Source organism: Salvia splendens, chromosome 15 (assembly GCF_004379255.2).
Source record: "Salvia splendens isolate huo1 chromosome 15, SspV2, whole genome shotgun sequence".
In the NCBI taxonomy this organism is placed as follows: domain Eukaryota; kingdom Viridiplantae; phylum Streptophyta; class Magnoliopsida; order Lamiales; family Lamiaceae; genus Salvia; species Salvia splendens.
Window position 1 is genome coordinate 13,218,409 of NC_056046.1, and position 10,891 is coordinate 13,229,299.

General features: G+C 36.2%; 11 non-coding genes and 1 pseudogene across 11 annotated transcripts; 1 reads left to right on the forward strand and 11 right to left on the reverse strand.

The window, feature by feature from the left end:
- Positions 1–1,878: 1,878 nt before the first annotated feature.
- On the forward strand, positions 1,879–5,751 carry LOC121767149 (annotated as a pseudogene).
- Positions 5,752–6,878: 1,127 nt separating this feature from the next.
- Positions 6,879–6,958, reverse strand: LOC121769589. Its single transcript, XR_006043618.1, has one exon. It is a non-coding gene; the product is annotated as a small nucleolar RNA snoR14 (small nucleolar RNA).
- Positions 6,959–7,024: 66 nt separating this feature from the next.
- On the reverse strand, positions 7,025–7,107 carry LOC121769581. Its single transcript, XR_006043611.1, has one exon. It is a non-coding gene; the product is annotated as a small nucleolar RNA U61 (small nucleolar RNA).
- A 379-nt stretch (positions 7,108–7,486) lies between these two features.
- On the reverse strand, positions 7,487–7,637 carry LOC121769598. The gene has a single exon (XR_006043627.1). It is a non-coding gene; the product is annotated as a small nucleolar RNA snoR135 (small nucleolar RNA).
- A 106-nt stretch (positions 7,638–7,743) lies between these two features.
- On the reverse strand, positions 7,744–7,833 carry LOC121769575. Its single transcript, XR_006043605.1, has one exon. It is a non-coding gene; the product is annotated as a small nucleolar RNA Z101 (small nucleolar RNA).
- Positions 7,834–7,882: 49 nt separating this feature from the next.
- On the reverse strand, positions 7,883–7,961 carry LOC121769590. The gene has a single exon (XR_006043619.1). It is a non-coding gene; the product is annotated as a small nucleolar RNA snoR14 (small nucleolar RNA).
- A 389-nt stretch (positions 7,962–8,350) lies between these two features.
- Positions 8,351–8,505, reverse strand: LOC121769597. Its single transcript, XR_006043626.1, has one exon. It is a non-coding gene; the product is annotated as a small nucleolar RNA snoR135 (small nucleolar RNA).
- A 90-nt stretch (positions 8,506–8,595) lies between these two features.
- Positions 8,596–8,685, reverse strand: LOC121769574. Its single transcript, XR_006043604.1, has one exon. It is a non-coding gene; the product is annotated as a small nucleolar RNA Z101 (small nucleolar RNA).
- A 50-nt stretch (positions 8,686–8,735) lies between these two features.
- On the reverse strand, positions 8,736–8,817 carry LOC121769591. The gene has a single exon (XR_006043620.1). It is a non-coding gene; the product is annotated as a small nucleolar RNA snoR14 (small nucleolar RNA).
- Positions 8,818–8,867: 50 nt separating this feature from the next.
- On the reverse strand, positions 8,868–8,948 carry LOC121769580. The gene has a single exon (XR_006043610.1). It is a non-coding gene; the product is annotated as a small nucleolar RNA U61 (small nucleolar RNA).
- A 138-nt stretch (positions 8,949–9,086) lies between these two features.
- Positions 9,087–9,177, reverse strand: LOC121769576. The gene has a single exon (XR_006043606.1). It is a non-coding gene; the product is annotated as a small nucleolar RNA Z101 (small nucleolar RNA).
- Positions 9,178–9,232: 55 nt separating this feature from the next.
- LOC121769588 lies at positions 9,233–9,317 on the reverse strand. Its single transcript, XR_006043617.1, has one exon. It is a non-coding gene; the product is annotated as a small nucleolar RNA snoR14 (small nucleolar RNA).
- Positions 9,318–10,891: the final 1,574 nt, after the last annotated feature.

Here is a 10,891-nt window from a genome sequence, read left to right on the forward strand (position 1 = left end):
ACACGGTCCCCGGGCCGAAAAGACTAAATCTTATAATTTTCGTAGTTATAGTTAACTAAGTTAATTAATTAATGGGACAAGACTCCAAAACATGATTTGAAATAAAGAACGTGAAATGTCGATCCAACTTGTATTCCAATCTTGTATTTTTTTTCAACTAGACTGAATTATCTACCGACCTACCTATAACAATGCACGTAATTATATGTTCCTCCCTAAACCAAATAGTATTTTATTAGACTAGCTTTTGGTAATATTAATCATAGGAATAGTACTATATAAAATGGGCGTGTGGGGTGTGGGGCACCAGCTATTCTAGTTCACACAAATAAATATAGGAGTATTCAATAAAATCAAAATAGTATACTATTCTATGCTTTGAGATCTCTATCCCTCCAGCTGTATGAATTTTCTCATCTACAGTTTCTCATTTGTCTAAATTCAACAACTATTATTTATATAGGGATCTATTTTGGTTAGTGAAAAAATTTGTTCGTTGCTTGAAAATAAGATTTTGATTAACATACTTAAGAGTCAAATTAAATTAATAGTGCTGAAATGAAGATGAAGCCTCTCATCGACAACATTAGTTTTCTAATATCTTAATAGTGATTTAACCAAAATATTTTACTTGTACATTAGAGTTTAAAGTATGCTACATTTTTATAAAGAAACAAACTGTGTTTTGATTGCAAGTTTTGGTGATATATTGTGCAATAAACGACAAACTATAAATAATGTGGTCAAATCAACTTGTGTACAAGAGGCATTTCGTCCTCAAATATTGTTGAATGAATTTATGATGCAGTTGAATGGCCAGTAATTATAACCTTTAATGCTTAATTAAAAATTAATTATCAAAACTGTAGCTCATTGGGTACGTACACACCAAAGAAAAGTCAGACACAAATATCGTCACCTACAACTCTATTAAATTGTTATTGGTCTTCATATTATCGTTGTACTACTATAATTAGGAATTTTACAAAAAAAACTAAGTTACATTGTAGTAGTACTACAGTTTAATAGGAGTACTTATGATTTACTTCCCTGTTTTTTTCTTTCCTTATGGTTTGTTATTTTTTGACTTATAAATACAAAGTTTTTTTTTTTCTCAATTTGTGAATCACGCGTAAATTAAAATTTGAAAATTAATTTATTATCATAGTAACACCTTTTGAATTCATGTGATATTATAAATTATTAAATTTGATAAATGGTTTATATTTAGAGGTGAACATCCCCTTTAAACGTAATTAATTGTTCATAGAAGACCATAAACTAAATGTTTTGAAATCGGATCATACCAGTCAGTTCAACCAATTCACGGTTTAAAATCAAAATCGATAGTTCAAATACCAAAGCTTTGTTAACCCAATACACCAGTTTCGACTCTACAAATGTGAATCGGTGGTTCTAGCTCGAAATCAGGTTCGTAAACATCTCTATTTGTGTGTCGGATAGTGAATGGACTTGAAATTTTTTTTTTTCAGGTCTCGAATAGTTAGCTCAAAATTGCCACAAAACAATAGAATCCGAATAGCATTTAACTAAAACATCATAGTAAACTATGATGAAATTAAAATAAAATTATTCAGACTTCATCTATGATATGCTACTATATAAAAAGACATCAACAATGTTATCATGAATTTTACCACATAAACTAATATATAATCATAAATGATGACGCAAGAAACAGACAAATCTTGCATGGGCGCTGTAATCGGGTGGACTTATTACTCATAAACAAATGGGGATTATCACTGTAGATGTCAATGCTTTTAATTTAGTAATACAGTAGTCAGATTTCAAACTGACAACGACATTCCATTACTGATTCTTTTCTAATGGGGATCGGTGTTTCTTGAGTTTTTTCAATCGAAATAATGCCTTTTGATATTCAACTTGAAATGGACACCAGATATTTTGGTGCAATTTGTGGAAGTGGTTCCTCTTCAGCTTAACCATTACTTTATTGTTTTCCCTTTCTCATCTGTCATCACTCGTTTGGTACAAAGCTGTAAAAATCGAATCTTTCCTCAATTTCGCCTAATAAATGTGAGCGCACATATATATATCTGAGAAGTGGTTGGATTTGTTGCAGTCTCTGTGGTTGTTCAATTTTTAGCAGGATCATGAAGACTAAAAGAGGAAAGCGGTCTGAGGTAAGAGATGATTACTTGGAGTTACGCATTCAATGTGTTTGTAGAAATGTTTAAGAGAATGCGGTCGTTTGATGATGTACTTGTTTTTTTTTTTTGCCTCAGCCGTTTTGGCCATCTATTATGATGAAAAAATGGCTGAATATCAAGCCGAAGGTTTATGATTTCAGTGAAGATGAAGTGGACACAGAGAGTGAACGCAGTGAAGATGATGGTATGGCTCATAAATCATGGTTCTTGCTTCCTCAATTTGTGAGCTTTGTTTTTGGTTTCTCACATGAATTCTGTTTTTGGGCAGTTTGCTCTTGTAAAGATGATAGTATTATGCTCGATGATCATTTCGATAGGACGAAGGGATTTCAATCTGCTTGCGCAACCAAAACTACAGGAGGTAGTTTATTAGTAATTCATTGGGTTGGATCTTGAAAATGCAGGGAAAGTTATCTTTTTCGAGTGTATAGCATTTGCTTGATCAAATACTATTGTTTCTGAAGCAAAGCTTTTCAATTTATGGAATGTGGTTATCTCAAAGAATATCCTGCCTTCTCTTGATGCTAAATGATTCTAACGATCCAGGTAAACCTTCAACAGCATTTTCGACGAAACACAGGAGAAGAAAATCAGAAACTCTGCGACTTCAGTACATAAACACAAAAGATGTGAGGTTTGGCTCAGTGAGAAATCATAAATTTCTAGCTTTGCATGTGGCTATTTCACTTTTCCATCTACTTCTCGGTTGTTCTTGGGATTTGTTATATTTGTTCGCTCTCTATGGTAAGAGTATGATTTCGTGTGTGCAGAGTAAATATAGGTACTTGGAATGTTGCTGGAAGGTTTCCAGATGATGACCTTGATATAGATGAATGGCTCTGTATGCAAGACCCAGCTGATATGTACATTTTCGGGTAAGCTTAGCAGCAAAATTTGGAATATTGATAGCTCATCGTGAATCGTGTTCGTATAAGCTGCTAAAGAAACTAGTTAACTTAGTGCATCAATTGCGAACCATACTCTGTTTCAGGAAGAAAACTTGGTGCAAAGATTGAAATATCATGACAAAAAATATTCAAACAATACAATTCAACTAGTTAGCTAGTGCATCAAACTTAAATTTGTTCCCAAAGTAAAACCGTCCATGTTTGTTATTGCTCTCCATTTCCAGGCATGCATGCAATTCAACTGCGAAATTCTCTCATCTGAAGAAGATCTTCTCTAAGTATCTCTATTAATCTCACACCAATTTCACTCTGTGATTTGACCAAAATACTTGAGATGCAGCTTGATGTTTTAGCTTAGAGAAATTGGGTTTACGCATACATAACTGAATTTATGAAGCTTTTCTTCTTTTTCATGAGGGAGTGTTTGTTTAGTTATCTTTAAATCACTCAATAATCCTTGTTTCCTTTTATGGATCAAAATTTTGTGTTTACATGTGTCAATATCTAAATACTATAGGATAAGATTTTGTTATGATAATTCCTAATTATGAAGCATCACAGCTTCCAGGAAGTGGTTCCCTTGAGTGCGGGCAATGTGCTTGTTTCGGAAAGTAGAATGCCGATCTCAAAATGGGAGGCTATCATCCGCAGAACATTGAATAAGTCAGCAGAACCGGAAACCAAACTTAAAAGCTACAGCGCACCGCCCTCTCCTGTTTTCAGGACTTCCTGTGCTTCGGATACATTGGCTGATGAGGCAGTTATTCCTGCACTTGACTTATTCCCCGATAATTCTGGAGGCACCACTATGGACGGTGACTCGAAGGTCGACGGGAAGGACATCCAGGCAAAGAGAGTCTCTGATATTATCTGGAACAGCAGATTGGACTGGCCAGAGCAATCACTTGATGCTACATCTCATCAAGCTTTATCGGCAAGGTCCTTACGAAGAGTGCTGAGCAGTTCAGCAAGAATAGGATGGACGAGTAATGGTCTCAACTCCAGCCCTCAAAATTTCCCACAGTTGAAAAGAATGCACCAAAGCTTCGGAAATCTACGGACAGTTCACATGGATCCACAAGAGGAGCTCGATGAAGTTGTGGATTATCTATCGGAAGAGTTGGATGAAATTCCTGGAGAAGAAGAAGATTGTTTTATGGAAATGTCAGATTTCAGAAATGAAGATGCAATGTCAAGCACTCCAAAAAAATCGCAGTCAACGTATGTAAGGATTGTGAGTAAACAGATGGTCGGAATATATGTGTCAGTGTGGGTGAGGAGAAGGCTAAGGCGACACATAACCACTTGAAGGTCTCCCCAGTCGGAGTTGGGCTTATGGGCTACATGGGAAACAAGGTTTGCTCATTCCTCTGGTTTTTTTAGTTTATTATCGCAAAACTAGCATGATGATTGATGCACCTTCATCTTATTGTTGAACAACTCCATGGCCTAAATTTTGAAGATTACACCTCAATTATTGGTATATGGAGAGTTCTGACTTTAATGTTTTTCTCTTCGCCTCTCACAGGGTTCTGTTTCCATAAGTATGTCACTCTTCCATAGTCGTCTATGCTTTGTCTGCTCTCATCTAACCTCTGGTGAGAAGTATGGGGCCGAGCATAGGCGTAACTCTGATGTTCTTGAAATCATAAGGCGGACTCATTTCTCAACGCTCTTTGACATTGATCAGCCACAGACAATCCCATCTCACGAGTAAGAGCGCTATATGTTGTTAAGATAGAAAAAAATCTCGACTTTTCATACACTAAATGATCATTTCTTCTATTTTTTGTGCACATGTTTATATGAATTAGTGACTAAATACCCAATTTCTATATGAACAGCAAGATATTCTGGTTTGGAGATTTGAATTATCGGATCAATATGTCGGATTCAGAAGTGAGAAAGTTGGTCGAGAAGAAGCAGTGGGCTGTGCTTCTCAACCACGATCAGGTATGAGTCATTTAATATGGTTCCACTATCTCACTATTATTAGAGCTTGATGTTTCAAGTGGTTAAAAAATCAAACAATAAATGTAAATTAACCATAATTGTAATATGTTTGCAGTTGAGCAATGAACTCAGAAATGGACATGTGTTTGATGGATGGAAAGAGGGGATGATCAACTTTGCCCCAACTTACAAGTATGAGATCAACTCTGACAGATATGTTGGTCAAAACCCTAAAGGAGAAAAGAAGAGATCCCCGGCATGGTAAGTCATGCTTTCATCAAACCAAACATTTTTTAACCCATAAATCATAGTAATAAATATGTTAACAAGAGACTTCATTTATATATATGATGCAGGTGTGACCGTATCCTTTGGTTTGGTAAAGGCATTAAGCAGCTATGTTACAATCGATCGGAGATGAGGCTTTCGGATCATCGAGCTGTGAGCTCTTCGTTTGTAGTTGAAGTTGAGATATTTGATCAACGGAAGCTCAAAAAGGCAATCAACTATTCAAGTGCCGCGGTACATCCTGTGTTGTTCCTCAACCAACCTCGAGAATGTTTATAGCCTTGAGATTCATACATAGAGTTCATAGTTTTTGTGATGAGTTTCAGTGTCTGGTTTGCCTCTTCTTGAGCATCAATATTTTGTAATACAGTAAAAGACAACATATCAAATACCAATATTCTTGTACAGTTTTGCGATTTTATTTTACAAATAGATCGTTAGAGATAGTGATAATTTCGTTTCGTTTCGTTTCGAACATCCTTCCCAAACTCAGTTTACGAGCAATAATAAAAGAATAAAGCTATGCGGCCACATTATGGTCAGCCATAAATTAATTAAATAATAAAAATAATTAATTTTTTTCAAATTTTTGGTTTAATACTATTTGATTTTACTTTTATATCATCTTCATTATATGAAGCTCAACATGTTAGTGTTGCTCTTTCGTAATTTTTGCTCAACTTATTACTACTGTCATTTTTTGATTGTTGCTCAACGTATACAGTAATTCGTGATATTAATGTGTTTTACGTAATGGAATTCAAAGATAAATATCAACTCACAAGTCCATTCACACACATATAAGTTTATATCAGTAATTCTAATTTTTTTATACATGTAAATAGACTAAATTAACTCTTTATGGCCGACCACATTATGGCCATTTAGCATCACTCATAATAAAAAATAATTATCTTACTGTACAGAACTTGATTAGGCAAAACATTTGCGACATTTTATGACAAATTGATCTAATCGTTTTAAATGGATTCAGTATAGTATTCTCACAAACCGATAGGATAGGAATACTTTGACTACGAGACAAACAGATTAAAATTTGAAGGAAAATAAAACAATAAAACTTGATTTTGCTTTCGTGAAATCAACCCTAAAGCAGTGATAATGTAACTGTATCAAAGTTACAAAATAAATGAAGAGAAAGAAAAGTGAATGTTAAATTTAAATAAGTGTAGGGAAGATGATTGTTGACAAATCAACTGAAATCAATGCTTAAGAAAAGCGAATGTTAAATTTCGATCAGGATGCAATTTGAATCAAATTCACACAAGACCATACACACAATCTCTGCTTAAGATTCCATTTTTGCACTTTTCCGTTCATCAAGAATCCAAAAGAAGAGATTGATAATCAAGAACAATTAACAGCAGAAAATGAAAGGGAGTGTAAATTAGTGAATAAATTCCAATTTTGTGGGCATCAGTTCTCCAAGGTGAGTTGTGCATCGTAACAAATCAGTCGCAAATTAGATCCGTCCTCTGCCACAAAATTTAAAAATTTCCAACAATTTAACCAAGCGATCAGAACCTGTCGAGATTTCAATTTTCACATCACACTAAATCAGTGATTTGAGCATGAATTTCATCATCACCTCGCTAAAATCAAAATTTGAGCATAAAATTTCTAACAAAATAAGGTAAAGACCGTAAAGTTGGCAAAATGGAGCTCAGAACTTCTTAGAGGGTTGTGTACACCATCACAGACGACAAGCATCTTCGGTCACAAATTGGATATCATCGCTGCTGCCTAATTCAAACATCTTTTCATACATTTCTTCTCTATATTAGATTAGATATAAAAAATACTACTGTACTTGTATAATAAATCAAACAGAAACACACTTTCATACAGATAGGATGATGTGTAGCTGATTATATCCCAAGCCGAAAATAAAATACTTACTGGAGATATGAAATTGACATATATAAATACATAAAAACATGATTTTGCTAACATTTTTACATGGGAAAAAAGGCTTCATCCTGCAACGGAGGAATCCTTCCTGGTCAGCGGCAATGGACACATAAGTGTATATCAATTATGTAAGAGAAGAGAGTAATGAATTAGTGACATATGTAAACAATGTTGGAAAGAGAAGGGAATATTAAATATTAGTACTATGAAAAGTGTGGGGAAGATGATTGTTGACAGATCAACTGAAAAATTGAAACACAACTGCCCATCTTCACCTAGTGATTTTGATTTTGCAGAGAATACTTTCAATCAGAGAGCATTTTGAATCAAATTCGCACACTGTTGATACAATCTCCGCTTTAAAATCCATTTTTTGAAATCGATTGCTAGAGAACAAAGAACATGAGAAAATGAACGGAATGGAGCTGAAAAAAGAAAAAGGAATTCTTGTGAATAAATTTGAATTTTGTGAGCATCAGTTCTCCAAGGTGAGTTTAGCATCCCAACAAATCAGTCGCAAATTACCCATTACACATTAGATTCATCATCTGCCGCACAACCAAATCACTAAATTTAAAATTTCAAGCAATATTTCAAGTTTAACAAGCGATCAGAACCTGTCGAGATTCAATTTTAACATCACAACAAATCAGTGATTTGAGCATGAATTTCATCGTCACTTCGCCAAAATCAATAGGAAAAATGAGCATAAGATTTCAAACAAAATAAAGTACTCAGAACTTCTTAGAGGGTTGTGTACCGTCACTGACAACAAGTCTCCGGTCACAGTTGAATATTCATCATAGCTGCTTAATTTAAATGCATAAAACCAACAATAGCTCAACCAGAACATAAAATATACAGAAATATGAAATTCACATAGCTTACAAAATTAGGAATGTAAATTGCATAAAAACATGATTTTGCTAACAATATTACAAGGGAAAGGAATCCTACCAGAGCAGCAGTAGCAATGGCAACATAGGTGTAAAATAAATTAAGACAAGAAAGTATTGAATTGGTAACATATGCAACTAGTGAGAAAGAAAAGGGAATATGAGTTAAATTTTATGGAAGTGTGGGGAAGATGATTGTTGACAAATCAACTGAAAATTTGAAAGACAACTGCCCATCTTCGCCTTGTGATTTCAATTTTGCAGAGAATACTTTCAATCAGAATGCATTTTGAATCAAATTCGCACAACGTTGATACACACAATCTCTGCTTTAGATTCCATGTTTAATCTTTCTATTCAACAAAAATCCAAAAGCAGATATTCAACCGAGATTAAAACAACCAAATAAATAAATAAATAATTTATTGGCATCAGTTCTCCAAGGTGAGTTTAGCATCACAACAAATCAGTCGCAAATTACCCATTTCACATTAGATTCATCATCTGCCGCACAACCAAATCTCACAATTTAAAATTTCCAACAAATAAATGAAATTTAACAAGCGATCAGAACCTGTCGAGATTCAATTTTAACATCACATAATAAATCAGTGATTTGAGCATGAATTTCATTCGTCACTTCGCCAAAATGAGAATAAGATTTCTAATAAAAGGTAAAAAGAAATAGCAAAATGGAGCTCAGAACTTCTTAGAGGGTTGTGTACCGTCACTGACGACAAGCGTCTTCGGTCACAGTTGAATGTTCATCACCGCTGCTTAATTCAAATGCACAATACCAAAAAAATGTAATACTCCTATTAAAGAAATTGAAAACTGCTTTTAAAGAATAACTAAACAGAAACACTCATTCATATAAATCTAATGATGTAATCCAATAGAGATATCAAATTTTTGAGGGGCATCAATTCTCATAGAAGAGTTTAGCATCAACTAAATATCAGTCGCAAAATACCCATTTAACCTTAAATTCATCCTCTGCTACCAAAAATTTCCAAAATAACTAAATTTGAAATGAAACAGATGAATTTGAATTTCAGAAGCGATCAGAACCTGTAGTAGGTATTCAGATTTAACATCACAGTAAATCAGTGGATTGACAGACATGAATTTCATCGTCATCTCGCCAAAATTAACTCGAATATTTGAGCGCAAACAAAATAACATTTTTAAAAAAAATTAAATTAAACATCTTTGGGACAGATTCATCGCCGTTGCTCAACCAAACAGATGGAATGGAAAAACATGAAACACTAGCACTACAAACATATACAAAGGAACAGAACGTAGAAGGAGAGAAGTTGTTGAGCAGAATTCAAGTGGAGTGGAGAAGGAATGGGGGAAGGTAAAATTTATAGTGTTTTTGGTGGAGGCGCTGCGAGCTCCTTGAAGAGCATCCACAACCGTGCTCTTGCCAGCGGCACGTTGTGGGCCCGACCCCACTTTTTCTGTCTGCTCTCTGGCAAGAGAGCAACACCCACAGCTGTGCTCTTCCGCAAAGACGATTACAATTAATTTAAAATTCAATTACACAAAAACATTTCCATAATACTAAAATTCATTAAAAACCACAATAAATATTACAAATTACAAATAAAATAAAAAAAGACATAATTAAAATCTTAAAAATTAAAAATTACATAATTAAAATCATAAAAATTAAAAATTACATAATTAAAAAACTAAAAATTAAAAATTACATAATTAAACTCCTAAAAATTAAAAATTACATGATTATTGGCTAATATTACCCGAGGAGGACTACGCATCCGGCGGCACCAACCCCAATTATTTTTTGAGACCCAACATCATGTCCTCGTGCGTTTGAAGTTGCGTGGGGGTCATAGTTGACCTATCGGCCATATTAAGTTGGGCCAAAAGGGCCCACAACGAGTTGTTCGGGGGTGGAGGTGGAACATAGGGTGCGGGTTCGGGGGCGGGGGCAGATGGAGTCGCGGCGCGACGGCGTTCGGCCGCCGCCTTCTTCCTTCCTTGCGGTCGGCGTCGGGAACCGCTTGGTCCGGCGTCAGGGCTACCCAAGTTAGCTTCGGCGAGTTGGCTAGCCACTTCTTCGCCGGCGTCGGATAGGGATGCCGACCGTGACCGTTTGGAGGAGCCGCTAGAGGAGGATGTTACGCCTCCTAGATACTTCGGGTGCGTCCTCGTTTCCTGCCAAACATTTAGGTACTTGAACGACTTACCGTTCATGGATTAGTAGGTGCTCAACGCCGCAGTGATGATGTCGACCTCGCTCCGGCCGCTCCCGGCATTCCGCGACTCCTGGAGGAAATAGCTATTGAACTTGCCAATTTCGTCGTTGGCTCGGCCGATGCAGTTGCGCACCATACTCTCGTTGCACTCGATCGTTCCCGGCGGCCGGTTTGCATTGTACCGCCGAGAGACGTGCCACCAAAAGTGATCGCCGGATTGGTTCGTGCCAACCACCGCATCTTCGGAGATTTCCAAGTACGCCTTGAACAATCTATCCATCTCCGCCGGTGAGTACGGTGTGCGGACACCGGCACGAGATGGAGGAGTCGGAGTTTGGGAAGGGACGGGAGGCATAGGCTCCGGTGTCCACCCGTATCGCCCATCGGAGGTACCTTGCTCGTCGACCGAGTATGGCCGGTAGCCACCCGAAACGCCCGAATCTTGGGTGAGAGGAGGGGCCGAATAGTCAGTTTCCGGACTAGGAAACGGT